Below are 17158 nucleotides of genomic sequence, written 5' to 3'. Positions count from 1 at the left end.
TTTCTTAAATTACTTCCTAATCAAGTCTCCGTCTGCTCTGCCTGCAGCGTCAGCCGGGGATTTAAAGCAGCAGAGATGAGACACGCAGCTTCGACACTGTCCGTCTCTGAGACGCTTACAGAAATTTATGAAAAATTAAAAAAATATAAATCTTTTTTCATTGTCGACGCATCATTACAGAGAGGCTGTTTAAGGGAGAGAGAGCAATCTTCTTATTAAAGGAGACCGATTAAGCTTTTCCACATTTTATGACTCATCTACAACGTTATAATGTTGGATCTTCATGTTAAACATGTCCAAAGCTTCAAAAAATGAGGTTAAAGTATTTAAAAGAGCAAAAACCTCAGATTTCCTCCTGTTCTGAACTCTGTTTTCAACTGCTTTTCTACCAACGGGTCGGTAACACGACACCAGGAGCCGCTCCCACGGCAACGCTCAGTCTGCCTGTTCCGCCCAGCAACAACAACAGCCTGGTAACATTCAGGTGTTGGCCAATCAGAAGACAGTGGGCTTTGAGAGGGGGGGGCCTTAAAGAGACAGGAGCATCTACAGCTTGTTTCAGACAGAGGCTGAAATGAAGGCCTGCATGAAGAGTCAGTATAAGAAAAGAAAATATTTTTTTGAACATTGAATCATGCAGAGCTGACATACAGAAGTCACAGAGCTACAATACAGGACTGGTAAACCAGTAAAATAGGTCTCCTTTAAGAACATTTCTGTTTGTTTATGTCTCACTGCAATGCACTACGGGAAGTGCTGGGGTATCGCTTCCACTGTCTGCCATGACTGCTTGACTGTAAGACTACTCACGAAGAAGAAGCTTTCATACGAGAAGCAGAAAGAAGTGGAGAAAGACAACTTTTGTAGCCATTTCATCACTAAATACACTTTTGAGAGGTTTTGAGGTGAGAAATCAACTGTGTAGAATTCAAATATTGGCAGTTTTATGAAAGTTGATGGCGAATCCAAAATGTGCTCAAAAGGTTTTCGGGGTTGAGAAGCTCCACAAGCGCCTGCGGAGTTAGCGGTGCCAGCCGGCCGCCAGTCACGCCCACAGAGCGCTCTGGTCCCAGTTACTCAGAGTAAAGTATCTACCACTATCAATATTTGTACATCTAAATAATGCTAATTTGGATAATAACCCTGTGTTAAATATCTCACTGCTCCAAAACAGCTGATTCAAACTATCAACTCGTTATGAATCCTGAAGCTGCTTTTAATCAGCTGTGTTGAAGCAGGGAGAGATTAAATAATGCGAATAAATAATTAACAGATTAGTCGACTATAAAAATAATCATTAGTTGCTGCCCCAGTTTGCTACGTAAGAACTTATTCGGCAACAGTTTTTCCATCTCTCATTCAGCCCATTACTTCTTTTACGACAAAAACCACCTCAAGCGAGTGTAAAAACCTTTTTGTTAAATTAAGTATTTTGACGTTTCCGTCAACCTTTTCTAATGTGATACTTCACAGTGCACATAAAAAAAAAAACGGTGATGGAAACGGCTACTGTGAGCTATAAAGAATCATTATCAGCAGCTTGCGGCTGACTGGAAGTGAGGAGGATTCAACTTAGAACAAAATAAAACACACGGTAAAAGAAAAATTATGTTTAAAGCTGTAATTTACAAACCAGCTATTAATTGCTCTCTGCCATCTGTCCCAGGAGGGTGTTTATTTTTTATTTTTAAAGATTTGGTGCAAAATAATAAATATAATTACTTAAAACTTGTAAATAAGAGAAATATTTTAATTTAAATTAGAACAGAAGAAAAGGGAATAACTACTTATTTTGCACAGCTCTCAGCTGTAAGTAAGATGGTCGTAGATTCTGTTTTAACCTGAGAACAAATCCCAAATAAGAAAACAGGAGAAAGAAATGTGTCCTAAGAACATTTGGTGAAGGAGTGTCTTCCTGAAACATGTGTTGTTTGAAGGAACGCTCTTCATATCAGACAAGATGGCGCCAAGTCCGGCTGCCATGTTGCTCCGTAACTTTGCTTTTTATTTGTCACTTTTATATAAATAGAATTATTTATTTTGGTTTTCTTTGCAACATGCACACACACATGCACTCTCACCGTTTTCATACTATTATACCTTTATTTAACCACGACTGTCCTCCAGTCCTCCAGGCAGCAGCACAATTAACGAAGTTGCAGAAATGAGAACATAACAATTTACGATGGGAATAAATAAATAATAAGTTTGAAATGAACATCAGGGGAACAACGCCACAAGATTGTTTTTCCCCTCATCAGCTGCTCAGTGAAACGTGTCGGAGCAGTTTCCACACTGTTCCTGGGAATATTTCTCTCTCATGTCGCAACAAACTGGTCGAACCACCTGGACTGGACTGGCCGGGACGTTTTCAGCCTGGATGAGCTCACAGAGGCGGCGGTGACGTCCTACATCAGCTGCAGCGAGGTCAGCTGTGCATCACGCACCAGTGTGAGTTATAAGATCGACAAACCCTGATCCACAGCCGGACTCTGACAGCTGAGGCTGGAAAGGGAGGCGGCATTTAGGAAGACAAAGTACAGGTTTTAGCAAGGCGGTGTCAAGGTAGAGGTCTGTCCTCACACTACAGGTCCCTGCCACGGACCACCAATTACAAAGCTAAAGCCCCCCCCACTCCATTTACGACTCAACAAACTAAATGAGGCCTACTGTTGAAAGACAAAGGGACAGTTCTGATACCTTCCCCCTTGACACTATCCACCAGCTCCACCTCCCTGTTATCAGGCCTCACCTGTGCAACTGTGGAACAGCTGATAGGGAACCCCCACACCCATCCGTATCAGCAGGACGCACCCACCCAGCAGAGTAACATCACGAGGGTGTGTTAACTTTGAGGTGTAAAACGTTCTGTTCCAAGTTTGATGTTCATCCAGTTGTGATAAAGTTTACCATAAAGTTAACCAAGCTGCCTGAAGACCCTGTCAGCTAAATGAATAAATGTACATTAGGGCCAGGCAATAAAACAATAATGATAATTATCACGATATAACAATAAAACAAATGTTCAATAAATGTTCTGACCAGAAAACCACCTTTAACTTTCACTCAGGAGCAAAAATCAGCCTTTAAACCTGAAAGAAATCATAGTTTGGCATTTATCCCGATAAATTATCAATATCGAACGCTATTTTTTTAGCGTGATAACATTTTTGGTTGTATCACCTGCGTTACAGAGGCAACGACCAAAGAAAACCTCTGACAGAGAGCAAAGTTACAGATTCATGTCTGAAAAGAACTAAAACAGTCAATAAACTCCCAGTAACTATTTTCAGATGTGACCCTGCCCAGGAATCCTGGAGACCCTTGGGGGGTCCTTGAACCATAGTTTGTTACCTGGTGAGTGAACCGGTTTCCTGGATCTGCTGTGGTCTCCATGCTGAGGAGAGAAGTCGAGTCCTGGAAGAGAGACAGGAGACTGGATTGAAACACCAGCAAACATTTTAATAAAACACATCAGTGAAATCAGATCGTTACATGAGAACGTTCCTGCAACACGTGAATAAACCGAGCAGGAACCTCCGGCTGTGAAGTTCCCTTAAACCTGCATTCTCTCTAACAGCCAGCAGGGGGCGACCTCACAGGAGGCAGAAAGAAACTCAGGTCTGCACCAGCTGGAAACCCAAACATCGGCTGTTTCTCAAAACCGAGTTCGCCAAGTTCGGACTTCTGTACTTTAAAGCTCGGACTTGGCAAGTTCGACTCGTGAGTACAAACTCCCAGGAACGGGAGCACGTCGTGGACCCGTTAGCGGGCGGGACCTCCGAAAACGTTTAAACGGCTATATTCCCGCATGAAAAACTCTTAAAATTACTAAATGTGACACAAGAACAGCAGTATAATAACTTACAGTTGTGAGTTTTCTCCTCTGATATTTCTGCTTTTTGGCGGCGAAATGCATTTTTTGGGATAATCCACACAAGTCACCACCGCCGCAGGCTCGGTAAGACGCTCGGTGCAAGAACACATCCGGGTATTTGACTGTGCTTGGTTAGATGCAGACTTTTGAATTAGAACAGACGTTTCACAAGAACAGACAAGAATGCAGACTGAGAAACAGCTCGCGTCTTTATCACTTTTAAACTTTTTGTAAAACATAAACAGCAACTTAAGAGTCCAAAAAACACAGGTTTTATTGCTGTTATGTCTCCACAGGCCTCCAGACGAACTGAAGAGGAGCTGCTGTGCTCAGACATTTAAAGCCCTGTAGCTCCTCCCCCGTTCAGGCGGTGCCTTCGTAAGGTTCCTGCCCTCTTCCCCAAATATGGATCTTAATCCTCTGGAACCTTCTACTGGGTACTTTTCCACTCCATGTTTTCCACTCATTACTCCTCTACCAGTGTTTTTCCACTTGGTGCCTCATGGTTCACTTCTTCATCCTGATGTTGTTATTCACAGCTTTTTCCTGCACCATGTTCTTTAACTTACTTGACATGTGTTAACGTTAAAGAAGACCTATTATGCTTTTCCATATTTTGTGACTTATCTATAATGGTAGAATATTGGATATTAAACATGGACAAAGCTTCAAATAATGGAGGTTAAAATACACTGCTCAAAAAATAAAGGGAACACTAAAATAACACATCCTAGATCTGAATGAATGAAATAATCTCATTAAATACTCCTTTCTTTACATAGTTGAATGTGCTGACAACAAAATCACACAAATTATTAATAATAATTAATATTATCAATGGAAATCAAATCTATCAACCCATGGAGGTCTGGATTTGGAGTCACACTCAAAATCAAAGTGGAAAACACTACAGGCCGATCCAACTTTGATGTAATGTCCTTAAAACAAGTCAAATGAGGCTCAGTAGTGTGTGTGGCCTCCACGTGCCTGTATGACCTCCCTACAACGCCTGGGCTCCTGATGAGGTGGGGATGGTCTCCTGAGGGATCTCCTCCCAGACCTGGACTAAAGCATCCGCCAACTCCTGGACAGTCTGTGGTGCAACGCGGCGTTGGTGGATGGAGCGAGACATGATGTCCCAGATGTGCTCAGTTGGATTCAGGTCTGGGGAACGGCGGGCCGGTCCATAGCATCAATGCCTTCCTCTTGCAGGAACTGCTGACACACTCCAGCCACATGAGGTCTAGCATTGTGTGCATTAGGAGGAACCCAGGGCCAACCGCACCAGCATATGGTCTCACAAGGGGTCTGAGGATCTCATCTCGGTACCTAATGGCAGTCAGGCTACCTCTGGCGAGCACATGGAGGGCCGTGCGGCCCCCCAAAGAAATGCCACCCCACACCATTACTGACCCACCGCCAAAGCGGTCATGCTGGAGGATGTTGCAGGCAGCAGAACGTTCTCCACGGCGTCTCCAGACTCTGTCACGTCTGTCTCATGTGCTCAGTGTGAACCTGCTTTCATCTGTGAAAGCACAGGGCGCCAGTGGCGAATTTGCCAATCTTGGTGTTCTCTGGCGAACGTCCTGCACGGTGTTGGGCTGTAAGCACAACCCCCACCTGTGGACGTCGGGCCCTCGTACCACCCTCATGGAGTCTGTTTCTGACCGTTTGAGCAGACACATGCTGTGAGGTCATTTTGCAGGGCTCTGGCAGCGCTCCTCCTGCTCCTCCTTGCACAAAGGCGGAGGTAGCGGTCCCGCTGCTGGGTTGTTGCCCTCCTACGGCCTCCTCCACGTCTCCTGATGTACTGGCCTGTCTCCTGGTAGCGCCTCCGTGCTCTGGACGCTACGCTGACAGACACAGCAAACCTTCTTGCCACAGCTCGCATTGATGTGCCATCCTGGATGAGCTGCACTACTGAGCCACTTGTGTGGGTTGTAGACTCCGTCTCATGCTACCACTAGAGTGAAAGCACCGCCAAAACATCAGCCAGGAAGCACAGGAACTGAGAAGTGGTCTGTGGTCACCACCTGCAGAACCACTCCTTTATTGGGGGGGTCTTGCTAATTGCCTATAATTTCCACCTGTTGTCTTTTCCATTTGCACAACAGCATGTGAAATTGATTGTCAGTCAGTGGACAGTTTGATTTCACAGGAGTGTGATTGACTTGGAGTTACATTGTGTTGTTTAAGTGTTCCCTTTATTTTTTTGAGCAGTGTATTTAAAATAAATCCCTGTGAGCCAAAACCTCAGATTTCCTCCTGTTCTGAACGCTCTGCTTTGAAGTGCCTGTTCTGAGAGACAGGATCTACAGCTTGTTTCAGACAGAGGCTGAAATGAAGGCCTACATGAAAACATCCATCCAACGATCGTCAACCGCTTAACCTGCGTACAGGCTCGCGGATACATGAAAACATAAGAAGATTTGGTTTTTTTGAACTTTGAATCATGCAAAGCTGCCATAGAGGAGTCACAGAACTATAGTATAAAAAGGTCTCCTTTAACTCAAAGGGTTTATACTTTGTTGGCAGTGCAATTAAATCTGAGACACCAGTAATAAATCCCAGGACTGCTTTACAGGCCGTAATTTATTAAAGACCCCTTTTTCAGGGGCACCCGGGCCAAGAAAGGCAGCAGGACAACGAGTTTGACACAACAGACATAGAATTTATAGAACTAACTTCACAGAAACTGCACAAAAACACAAGGTTAATATGTTTAATGGCAAGTGGATTAAAAAACACAGCATGAGAAGATATCAACTGTATAAAAAGGAAAACAATCTGCTTATATAACTGGAACCTGATACACCCCGACCATTAGACTGATTTATCTGGCACTTAATCCCACACGAGGCTGACATTAATCATCCTAACCTAACAGCAGCTCTAATCTAACAGTTTTACCAGAGGCCAGAGTTAAATCTACTTAAACTGTAGAGAATAATGCAGCTGAATGTCGTCTGGCAAACTGAAACCTGCTCTCTTTTAAACAGCAGCCACACTCTGTAATCTACAGCAGAACCCAAAGTATGTTTCTTTATAACTACGGGAACGTTAACTGTTTCCGTTTCTGTCTCTCGTCTGTGAGAAAGAGATTAAGCTGGCCGCACAAACATTTGGAGTGCACACGTATTCCAGCCTTTACGGTAAGTGAATTGGCCCAGAGCGAGCTGACAGTCAGGTTAGAGACTTTATCCTGTCAGTTTGTCTCTTTACAAAGTGCTGCAGTATGAGAGTCCTACTGAAGAGAGGCTGTGAAGTCTTCATGTTACGCCGTACGAGAACCACATACAACATTATTTATCGCGGCTTGGCTCGCTTCCTCCCCTCATTCGTCATCTACTGGACAGGTGACATGACTCCCAGTCAGGAGGTGCGTAGTTAGTGTTTGATTGCGGGCAGGGGAAAATATTCTGGCAGTAAATGTGCTGCGTCTGTTACAGAGTGTCGGCTTCTCAAGACCAAGAAAAGTCTGTTGTTTCCCCGCCTGCTGGAAAAGTGAAGCCTGTTTGCGCGAAGTTAGTTAACATCTCCAGATTTCATCAACATGTTTCCTGCCACACTATAGGGAACGCCACACTGGATCAAGTTTGTTCCAACATTGCTGGAGCTTACAAAGCTTCACCCCTCCTCCACATGTATTCACCACTAATCCAACGTGTGAAACCGAAAGCGAGGACAATGGAAGTGTAGCCTGAGGGGACAGACTCTGTGCTGCAAGACCGGATCAAACACGCAAACTGGATTATGTTTGGCAATCAGACGACCTGTCACTCCCACACAGACATTGGGAGCTACACTCCAACCCCCGACGTATGTGGCAAGGCATTCAGGTCATCAGTGACCACAAGCCCACCAACCTCCCTCTGATATCTCCTTCCTCAACGAGCTTAACAACTCGAGAAGGTCAACCAAGGCAGTGCCGACTGCTGACCACCAACGCTCTCCCCCACTGATGTCAGAGCAGTGTTGAGCAGGATCAACGCACACAAAGCTGCAGGTCCTGATGGCATCCCTGGACGTGTGCTCAGAGCACGGGCAGGGGAGCTGGCGGGGATCCTGACGCACTTATCCAACCTGTCCTTAGCCCATGCTGTTGTGCCGACCTGCTTTAAATCCACCTCCATCATGCCAGTGCCAAAACGCTCCACTCCAGCTTGTCTCAACGACTACCCCCCAGAAGCACTGACCCACATCATCACAAAGTGCTTAGAGCAGATGGCTCTGGCACATATCAAATCCTGTCTTCCGTAAAAACAGGAGCGCAGAAGATGCAGTCTCCATAGCACTGCACTCTGTCCTCTCACAGCTGGACAAGAACGCCGTTCATAGACTTCAGCTCAGCATTTAACACCGTTATCCCTTGCAAGTTAATCACCAAACTCACAGATCTGGGCATCAGAGCTTCTACTGCAGCTGGTTACTGGACTTTCTGACCAACAGGCCCCAATATGTTCAGATGGACCACAACTGCTCTTCTACCATCACTCTTAACACTGGCGTACAACAAGGCTGTGTGATGAGTCCGTTCCTCGAGAACTGCATCACTGGAGCCTCTCTTCCAGTTATCAAGGACATCAACAGGAAGCGTTGTCTCAGGAGACCAATAAATATCAGAAAAGACTCCTGCCACCCAGCAGACTGTTTGCCCTCCCGCCCTCTGGGTGGCGCTACAGGAGCCTACGGACAAAAACCACCAGGATCAGGAACAGCTTTGTCCCTACAGCTGTCTCCCTGCTGGACTCTGCCTCTTACTGAAAACCAAATGTTGTTCTACGTCTTGCGGCTCTACAGTTTCCACTTACTGTGCCTCTAGTTCTTATTCCGCTCTTTTGTTTCTCTACTAGTTGACAGAATATTTCTGGTGCAAGGTTGTTCACACACTTAAAAATTTGTTTTAGAAATTTACAAAACTGTCAAAACTCAATATTATGCTTCCGTGTAATGAGGCAGCGGCGCCATCTTACAGATTTCTGGTCCATTACTTTTGGTTCCTGTTTATATAATAACCTAATGGGTGTAGTGTGTTTGGTTGGCCTGACCGCAAACAGTTATACGATAAATGAGAAAATATCATAGAATGCATAAACTCTTGTGCTGCCTTAAGGGGTTTATTTTGTCTTATTAATCGGAAGCAGTTTAAATTTGTCCTGACAGCTTTGCACAGTCTCTTTACATGTCTATCAAACTGAAGATGAGAATCTAAAGTAACCCCTAAACATTTAAATTCATGTACCTCATCTATCTCCTTCTCATCAATATTTATTCTGGAATTTCCTTTCTTTTTATTGAAAAGAAATAAATCTCTTCACCTCCGCTGCTACAACTTTCTTTTTATTGAAAAGCACATAGAGACTGTTTTATCATAGTTCAGGGTCAGATGATTATTTCGGAGCCACTGTGATTCACCGTCCAGTTCTTTTGAAAGCATCTCAGCTGCAATCTGAGGTTTTTTTGTGTCATCTGCATACATTTGGCATTTAACCCTTTTGCCACTGCCGGGAAGATCATTTATATATAAACTAAAAAGTAAAGGACCTAAAATTGAACCTATTGGAATTCTGATTCGACAAGTTCGGACAGATGACTGGGTGGAATTTATTCTAACACGCTTCGGCCTGTGTTCGAGATATGATCTAAACCAAGTTATTGCATCATGTGGACAAGTTACAACGTGTCAATTTATTTAAAAGAATTTTGTGATTCACAGTATCAAAAGGCTTTTTTTCAAGTCTAGAAATACTGCACCCACCACATTTCCTTCATCTAACGACTGTTTTATCATTTCAGTGAGGTAACAGTTCGCAAACTCTGCTGAGTACCGTGGTCTAAACCCAAATTGTTTGGCGTGTAGGAGATGATTACTGTCAAGATAATCAACAAGTTGTTTGGCAACTGTTTTTCAACAACCTTTGAGAGTGCAGGTAAAATTGGTCTATAATTCGTCGGTCAGATGCTGGAATTATAACAGCCGTTTTCCATTGCTGAGGAAATTCACTTGCTCTAATGGATAAGTTTACGACATGTGTATCTGGCATTGAAGAGGAGAGAACCGTGTTGTTTTTTGTTGTAAAAGCAGTATCCAAGCCAAAGTTATCCTTGGCCTTAGAGTGCTGTAACTGCTGAAAAACTTCAGCAGTCTCACTTTGGTCTACCTCTTTTATACAAAGAGATGTTGACTGGTCTCTCAGTGTGTGTTGTAATAAGATAAAGAATCTATTAAATCGGTTTGCAATTTCAGTCCTTTCATCACTGAAGATTCCAATTATATTCAATTCCACTATTATTTTTTGTTGTTTAGGCACTCGATTAGTTAAAATAGTAGTTGTAGTAGTTTGATAAATGGCTATTCAAACACATTCTGAGACGATTTGAAACGCTTTTTATCAATTCTGATCATTTTGCTGCTGGTGATTTTCCTTTGGAACTCTCTAAAAACATCTTTGGGGGGCGTCAAAAATTTCTCTATGCAGGAAAAACCCTGATAATGATTCAGAGGTCATATATATGGCTTTTTGGGGGTGATGTCCAAAACATGCTGTGCTCTTAAAATCCTGTGGGAAACACTGCAGTGTGAAAGCGCTTTTGTTTCCATGCGCTCATTTTTTTGACAGCTACACAACTGACCTCAAGGCGAACTGAAGAAAAGCTCTTTTTGCTCCGCATTATAAGGCCCTGAGGCTCCTGACTTAAACAAAAAGTAGGCAGGAACCTTCTAGAGGTGCTGTTTTTAAAATGATTACATCCTTTAGGAATTTCTACCAGTGTATTTTCTGCCCAACAACAGTTTGCCTTCCAGAGGTGGACTGAAAAGGTTCTTCTTGAAAGAGAAAAACTATTGCATTGGCCTCGTATTGTCTCCAGTGACTCTTCTGGAGTCCAGTTGTTGCTCATTTAAGATTAAAAGTGTCGGAGACAAGTTCAGACCTTTGACCTGGTCCGGTTCTGAGCTTTTGGTCTTCAACACTTGGCTCTTTCTGGGAACAACGGTGTATTTTCACTTTATTCTTCAGCGCTGCCGGTTAAATGTACACAGTGCCATGGGTACGAGTCGCCTCTATCCTGATAGACAGGTCGCTATGGTAACGACTTATTAATCATAGATAATCCCGCCCTAAAGCCTCCCCTGCTTCCTGGTCTCTGTTCCTCTAAATGGGACCATAATTTACTAAATGAACATCATGCTGCGTTGAAGAAGACTTGAAACTAGAGACTGAGACCAGAAACTCATCAGGAAAGTGTTTACTGAGGGAATAAATCAGCTGACAAGTAGAAACATTTTCTCACAGACTTCTATACAATCACACCTTTTCCTGAGGGCGCAGGTTTAAGACGCCCCCCGCTGGCTTCTAGAGAGGACGCAGGTTTAAGACGCCCCCCGCTGGCTTCTAGAGAGGACGCAGGTTTAAGACGCCCCCCGCTGGCTTCTAGAGAGGACGCAGGTTTAAGACGCCCCCCGCTGGCCGCTAGAGAGGACGCAGGTTTAAGGCGCCCCCCGCTGGCTTCTAGAGAGGACGCAGGTTTAAGGCGCCCCCTGCTGGCTGCTGAGAGGACGCAGGTTTAAGGCGCCCCCCGCTGGCCGCTAGAGAGGACGCAGGTTTAAGTCGCCCCCGCTGGCCGCTAGAGAGGACGCAGGTTTAAGTCGCCCCCCGCTGGCCGCTAGAGAGGACGCAGGTTTAAGACGCCCCCCGCTGGCCGCTAGAGAGGACGCAGGTTTAAGGCGCCCCCCGCTGGCCGCTAGAGAGGACGCAGGTTTAAGGCGCCCCCCGCTGGCCGCTAGAGAGGACGCAGGTTTAAGGCGCCCCCGCTGGCTGCTAGAGAGGACGCAGGTTTAAGGCGCCCCCGCTGGCCGCTAGAGAGGACGCAGGTTTAAGGCGCCCCCTGCTGGCTGCTAGAGAGGACGCAGGTTTAAGGCGCCCCCTGCTGGCTGCTAGAGAGGACGCAGGTTTAAGGCGCCCCCCGCTGGCTGCTAGAGAGGACGCAGGTTTAAGGCGCCCCCCGCTGGCTTTAGAGAGGACGCAGGTTTAAGGCGCCCCCCGCTGGCTTCTAGAGAGGACGCAGGTTTAAGACGCCCCCCGCTGGCTTCTAGAGAGGACGCAGGTTTAAGACGCCCCCCGCTGGCTTCTAGAGAGGACGCAGGTTTAAGACGCCCCCCGCTGGCTTCTAGAGACGCAGGTTTAAGACGCCCCCCGCTGGCCGCTAGAGAGGACGCAGGTTTAAGACGCCCCCCTGGCCGCTAGAGAGGACGCAGGTTTAAGGCGCCCCCCGCTGGCCGCTAGAGAGGACGCAGGTTTAAGGCGCCCCCCGCTGGCCGCTAGAGAGGACGCAGGTTTAAGGCGCCCCCCCGGCGCTAGAGAGGACGCAGGTTTAAGGCGCCCCCGCTGGCCGCTAGAGAGGACGCAGGTTTAAGGCGCCCCTGCTGGCTGCTAGAGAGGACGCAGGTTTAAGGCGCCCCCCGCTGGCTTCTAGAGAGGACGCAGGTTTAAGGCGCCCCCCGCTGGCCGTTAGAGAGGACGCAGGTTTAAGGCGCCCCCCGCTGGCCGCTAGAGAGGACGCAGGTTTAAGACGCCCCCCGCTGGCTTCTAGAGAGGACGCAGGTTTAAGGCGCCCCCCGCTGGCTTCTAGAGAGGACGCAGGTTTAAGGCGCCCCCCTGCTTCCACAGAGGATTAATCACATCCTTATCTTTATCTGAAGTTTTAGACTCAGATAAAAAGGGGCCGTATTATAGAGACTTCCTCACCTGCAGATCCTCTCTGAAATGTTTGGTAGGGGTAAGGTTTGGAGCCTTATACAGATGAACAGTTCCCATGGTATGTTGATAGCAGCCCAGGGTACGTCAACGGCTGCCCGTCATGTACGTCATGTTGTGTATATTTTATTTATCTTGTTTTGTTCATTTTAAGTTTGTTTATTCTTTTCCATAGAAGTGCTTTAATCATCAGAAGGATGACAGGTTGGTTAGTAACCATTAGTAGATGACTTACTGGTTCGATTGATACTTATTTTATAGCTTCAAATACACAATATTACTCTGTGTGGACTTGTAAGCTTTCAGCGTCTCTACACGTGAAATGAAGTTGACGAAACAACATCAAGTTATGAACATGCAAAAACCTAGCCAACGTACAGCAGGCACTGTTTGCTTAGAGTGTAGATAAGAATAGGTTTTTGCTTAATTTGCATAAGGACCTGATAACATGCAAAGGAGTAGGGAGGATGAGCAGACACCTGCACCCGGTCAAGTATGAGATGTACACTGAAGTAAGACACCTATTCTTCAAAATTACAACACTATACATTTATGTTTGATTTGGTAACCAATGTTAGTCTGTTGAGTTAACCTATGTTATCTTGTAGTTAATCTTTTTAAAAAATAAGTGTGTGTGTTTGAGTTTTAATAGTGTCAAAATATACATGTATAACTTTAAACAAAAAAAAAACTGGGTTTGAAACTTAATGGTATATTTCCGATCCAGTGTTTTAAAAATATAAAAGGTTATATTATAATACAAAATTATGTAATAGAACAATCAGAAAAGAAATAACTTTAATGAAAAAATAAGGTGGAGAAATGGTAAATGGAAGTAAACGGACACTAGATGGCAGCAGAGGAAAAGAAATACACCATTGGGACGGGAGTGGTCAGCGAACACAAAGGCGGAGATTGGGAGAAGACCAAGAGCAACGCCCACCTGAAAGATGGAGTTTAAGGTGAATATAAGGTGATGTTCGAAGACCGTAAGGTTAGTTCCATCTTGACGCTTGCAAGGATGTTGCTCGGATTTCTTCTGTCCTTAATTGGAATAAAAACTCTTTTGCACCGACTCTTGACCATCTCCAGACCGGCCGCCTGGGTACATCAACAGCTGCCCAGGCATATTAACGGCCACCCAGGGTATATCAGCAGCCGCCCAGGGTACATCAGCAGCCGCCCAGGGTACATCAACAGCCGCCCAGGGTACATCAACGGCCACCCAGGCTACATCAGCAGCCACCCAGGGTACATCAGCAGCCACCCAGGGTACATCAGCAGCCACCCAGGGTATATCAGCAGCCACCCAGGGTACATCAGCAGCCGCCCAGGGTACATCAACAGCCAGCCATGCAAATTAATGGCCACCCAGGGTACATCAACAGCCGCCCAGGGTACATCAACAGCCGCCCAGGGTACATCAACAGCCGCCCAGGCATATTAACGGCCACCCAGGCTACATCAGCAGCCACCCAGGGTACATCAGCAGCCACCCAGGGTATATCAACAGCCAGCCATGCAAATTAATGGCCACCCAGGGTACATCAACAGCCACCCAGGGTACATCAACAGCCACCCAGGGTATATCAGCGGCCGTCCGGGTACATCAACAGCCACCCAGGCATATTAACGGCCACCCAGGCATATTAACGGCCACCCAGGCATATTAACGGCCACCCAGGCATATTAACGGCCACCCAGGGTATTTCAGCGGTATATGTTACAAATCGTGACACGGTGGATATTTTAGAGGCGTGGACCAGTTAAGCAACAGTGAACACCAGTGCAGATGTCATTCCCTCCCATAACAGAGGAGGAGATTAGGGCCACTATTCTGTCCATGAAAACAGGAAAGTCACCTGGTTTAGACGGCTTCCCGGTTGAATACTACAAGAAATATATTGGCATTTTGGCTCCTATTCTACGTGGGGTACACCTAGAAGCATTCGAATCTAGCTCTCTGCCCAGTACATTCAATGAAGCACTGATCGCTCTTATCCCTAAAAAGGACAGAGACACTTCACATCCATCTAAATTCAGGCCGGTAGGCCTACTTGGGGCAAACGGTAAGATACTAACGAACAGGGCTGTAACGGTACGTGTATTCGTACCGGACCATTTCGGAACAAGACTTTCAGAACGGTGCTCATGTGCACCGAATGCAATCTTTAACAACAAATATTAGGCTTGTTGTGTGTGGAACATATGTAAATTCCAAGTTTCCACACGGACATATTAAGTGGCGGACCAAATCTCCGCCTTACGCTTTAGCCCCTCCTCTCGCTAACTACTCACTTAAGCATCAAGGCCAGAGCAGAGAAGCCAGAGATTCAAGACTCTCTCTTATTATTAAGGTCTTCTGTTTGGGAACACTTCAGTTTCCAGTGAAATACAAAAATGGACAAGTCGATAAGATGAAAGCAGCGGGCCGACATTTCTCAGCAGCGATCGGGTTCGTTTCTGGCAACACGTCAAACTTGCTAACTCACTAAAGGTGTCACACGAAGGAGAACGTCACTGCTGTGGAAAACAGTAATTTGTCATGGTATTGGTATGAAATTTAAACTTGGAGTAGGTAAGGCTTTATGCTGTGACCCTACCCAGCTCATAAGTCCCAGCTATAGTTGTAGCTATATGCATTTTTTAGCAAGCATTTTCAAGCAGAAATGAAAAATATATTAGTTTTAATGTGTTTAAACTTATATTAATCAATTCCAGTAGCACTTACAATCATTCTGATTCAAGAACTACATTCAATTTACTTTGGATCTGCCTTGAATAGGTGTTTTGCATGAATTTTACAGGACTGTTAAGAGGTTAAACAGACTTTAGACTTTATCTGAGCAGGCCTTCAAGTTGGGATTGATGATGCTCACAGACGGAATAAAAGAAAAAGAAGAATGTTGCACTGTAATCTATATTATTACCAAGAGGAGCAGATGCTAGAATTCAATAAGTGCTTGCAGGGGGATGGAAGCATTAAGTATTTATGTATGCGGATGACATCTTAGCAGTGATCTACTTGACCATATTAACTCATACTGTACTCCAGTAAACTGGCACAAGTAGGAAGGTATGCCTATATCCAATACACAACGGAGGTTACTTCATTTAATTTCAAATGGGTACACTTGGCATGAAATACTTGGGGGTCAGGTTTAGTCCACATTTGGGGGAAATAATGCCCTTAAATATAGAACCACTTTTATGTGAGATAAAAATAAACCTGGATAAATGGGGGAAACAGAAACTCACACTATGGAGGGAAAATTAATGTGATCAAAATGGCGGTTGATCCACAGTTCAATTATGTCTCCATGATGTTGCCTCTTAATCTGTCGCCACTTCTGTTTAAGCAATATGTTAAGATCATCAAGGATTTCTCTGGGATAAGAAAAAGTCGAGAATTAACATTAAAAAGATGTTGTCATCAAGAGATGCCGGAGGCTTAGGCGTGAAATGTCCAGAGAGGGCGAGCACTGGAAGAGGATGGAACAGGAGTTGGCCAGTCCCTTCGGACCACCGGACATTCTTTCACAAGGAAAGAGGACTAATGGACATGTTTAACTTAACAACAACTTAACAATTGTTTAACTTAACAACAACTTAACAATTGTTTAACTTAACAACAACTTAACAATTTCTGAACTGGCGCAAAAATACAATTTGGAACATAAAAACAATTTTTGGAGATATTTACAAATCAGAGACTGAATTACCAAAGGTCAGCTTCCTGGAGATGAAAACGCAGTGATGGAATTCACCCTGCGTAACACACGGGGCAGCCAGATTCTGTGAGAACTTTAATCTAGACTACAGCTAGATATTTGTAAAAATCTAAGAACCGTCTGGCAGAAAGACCTAAACTGCGAAATAACTCAAGACGTTAGGTGAAATATATAGTATAGTAATATCAGCTGAAGAACTGAGTACGTGGGTTACAGCCCAGGACCGGGCCGGAGGATCCGTCTGGACTTCTCCATCAACACTGAACTGTCAGAAAAAACAGACCAACTCTAATACCGGAGTCTCAAAGATCCACTGGAGCCAATCAGAGTTCAATGCAACAGAGTTTATGAACTCGAGCTCGGCTCCAGAACCGAAGCGGGTCAGAGCATCTTCTTATACAACCCGGCCCAGTTCCTCCCCCTTCAGGAGTGAACTCTCCACCTACTTTCTAAATACCACAAACCACACTGTCCTGCTCCTTACTGCAGATCTTCCTATTGGCTGATTCTACCGGTGCAGAAACTTCCAGCACCTGATCCAGCATTTTTGGGTAAATCCCAGCCAGCTGGGTTTCCTCCCACAGCTGACGGGACTCTCCTCAGGACACTGGGGGGGTTTCCAGACTGGGCTCTTTACAAACCTGCAGGATCACAGCTGGGTCTTTTTTTTTCAGACAAATACTAGTTCCATTTGGGTTTTTTACGTAAGGCCAATTGTTATTAATTATGATCACAATGAGACTGGCTTCTAAGTTGTTTTATTTACATTTTAAAAGCTTTGGTTTCAGAGAAGT

The 17158-nt window shown here is 45.1% G+C and overlaps 1 protein-coding gene and 1 long non-coding RNA gene across 2 annotated transcripts in view; both read right to left on the bottom strand.

Annotated features, from left to right (window-relative positions):
• The window catches only part of trim33l (tripartite motif containing 33, like), a 59515-nt gene that overhangs the window by 25061 nt on the left and 17296 nt on the right, over positions 1 to 17158 (bottom strand). The gene's annotated exons all lie outside the window — the stretch shown is intronic.
• Positions 2081 to 3903, bottom strand: LOC119898221. The gene is made up of 3 exons (XR_005443515.1): positions 3869 to 3903; positions 3355 to 3417; positions 2081 to 2505 (listed from the first exon to the last, which is right to left on the bottom strand). It is a non-coding gene; the product is annotated as an uncharacterized LOC119898221 (long non-coding RNA).

Source organism: Micropterus salmoides, unplaced genomic scaffold (assembly GCF_014851395.1).
Source record: "Micropterus salmoides isolate LMB-PRFRI ecotype aquatic unplaced genomic scaffold, ASM1485139v1 Ms_hic_scaffold_11, whole genome shotgun sequence".
NCBI classification, from domain to species: domain Eukaryota; kingdom Metazoa; phylum Chordata; class Actinopteri; order Centrarchiformes; family Centrarchidae; genus Micropterus; species Micropterus salmoides.
This window is presented reverse-complemented; position numbering and strand designations above follow the sequence as displayed.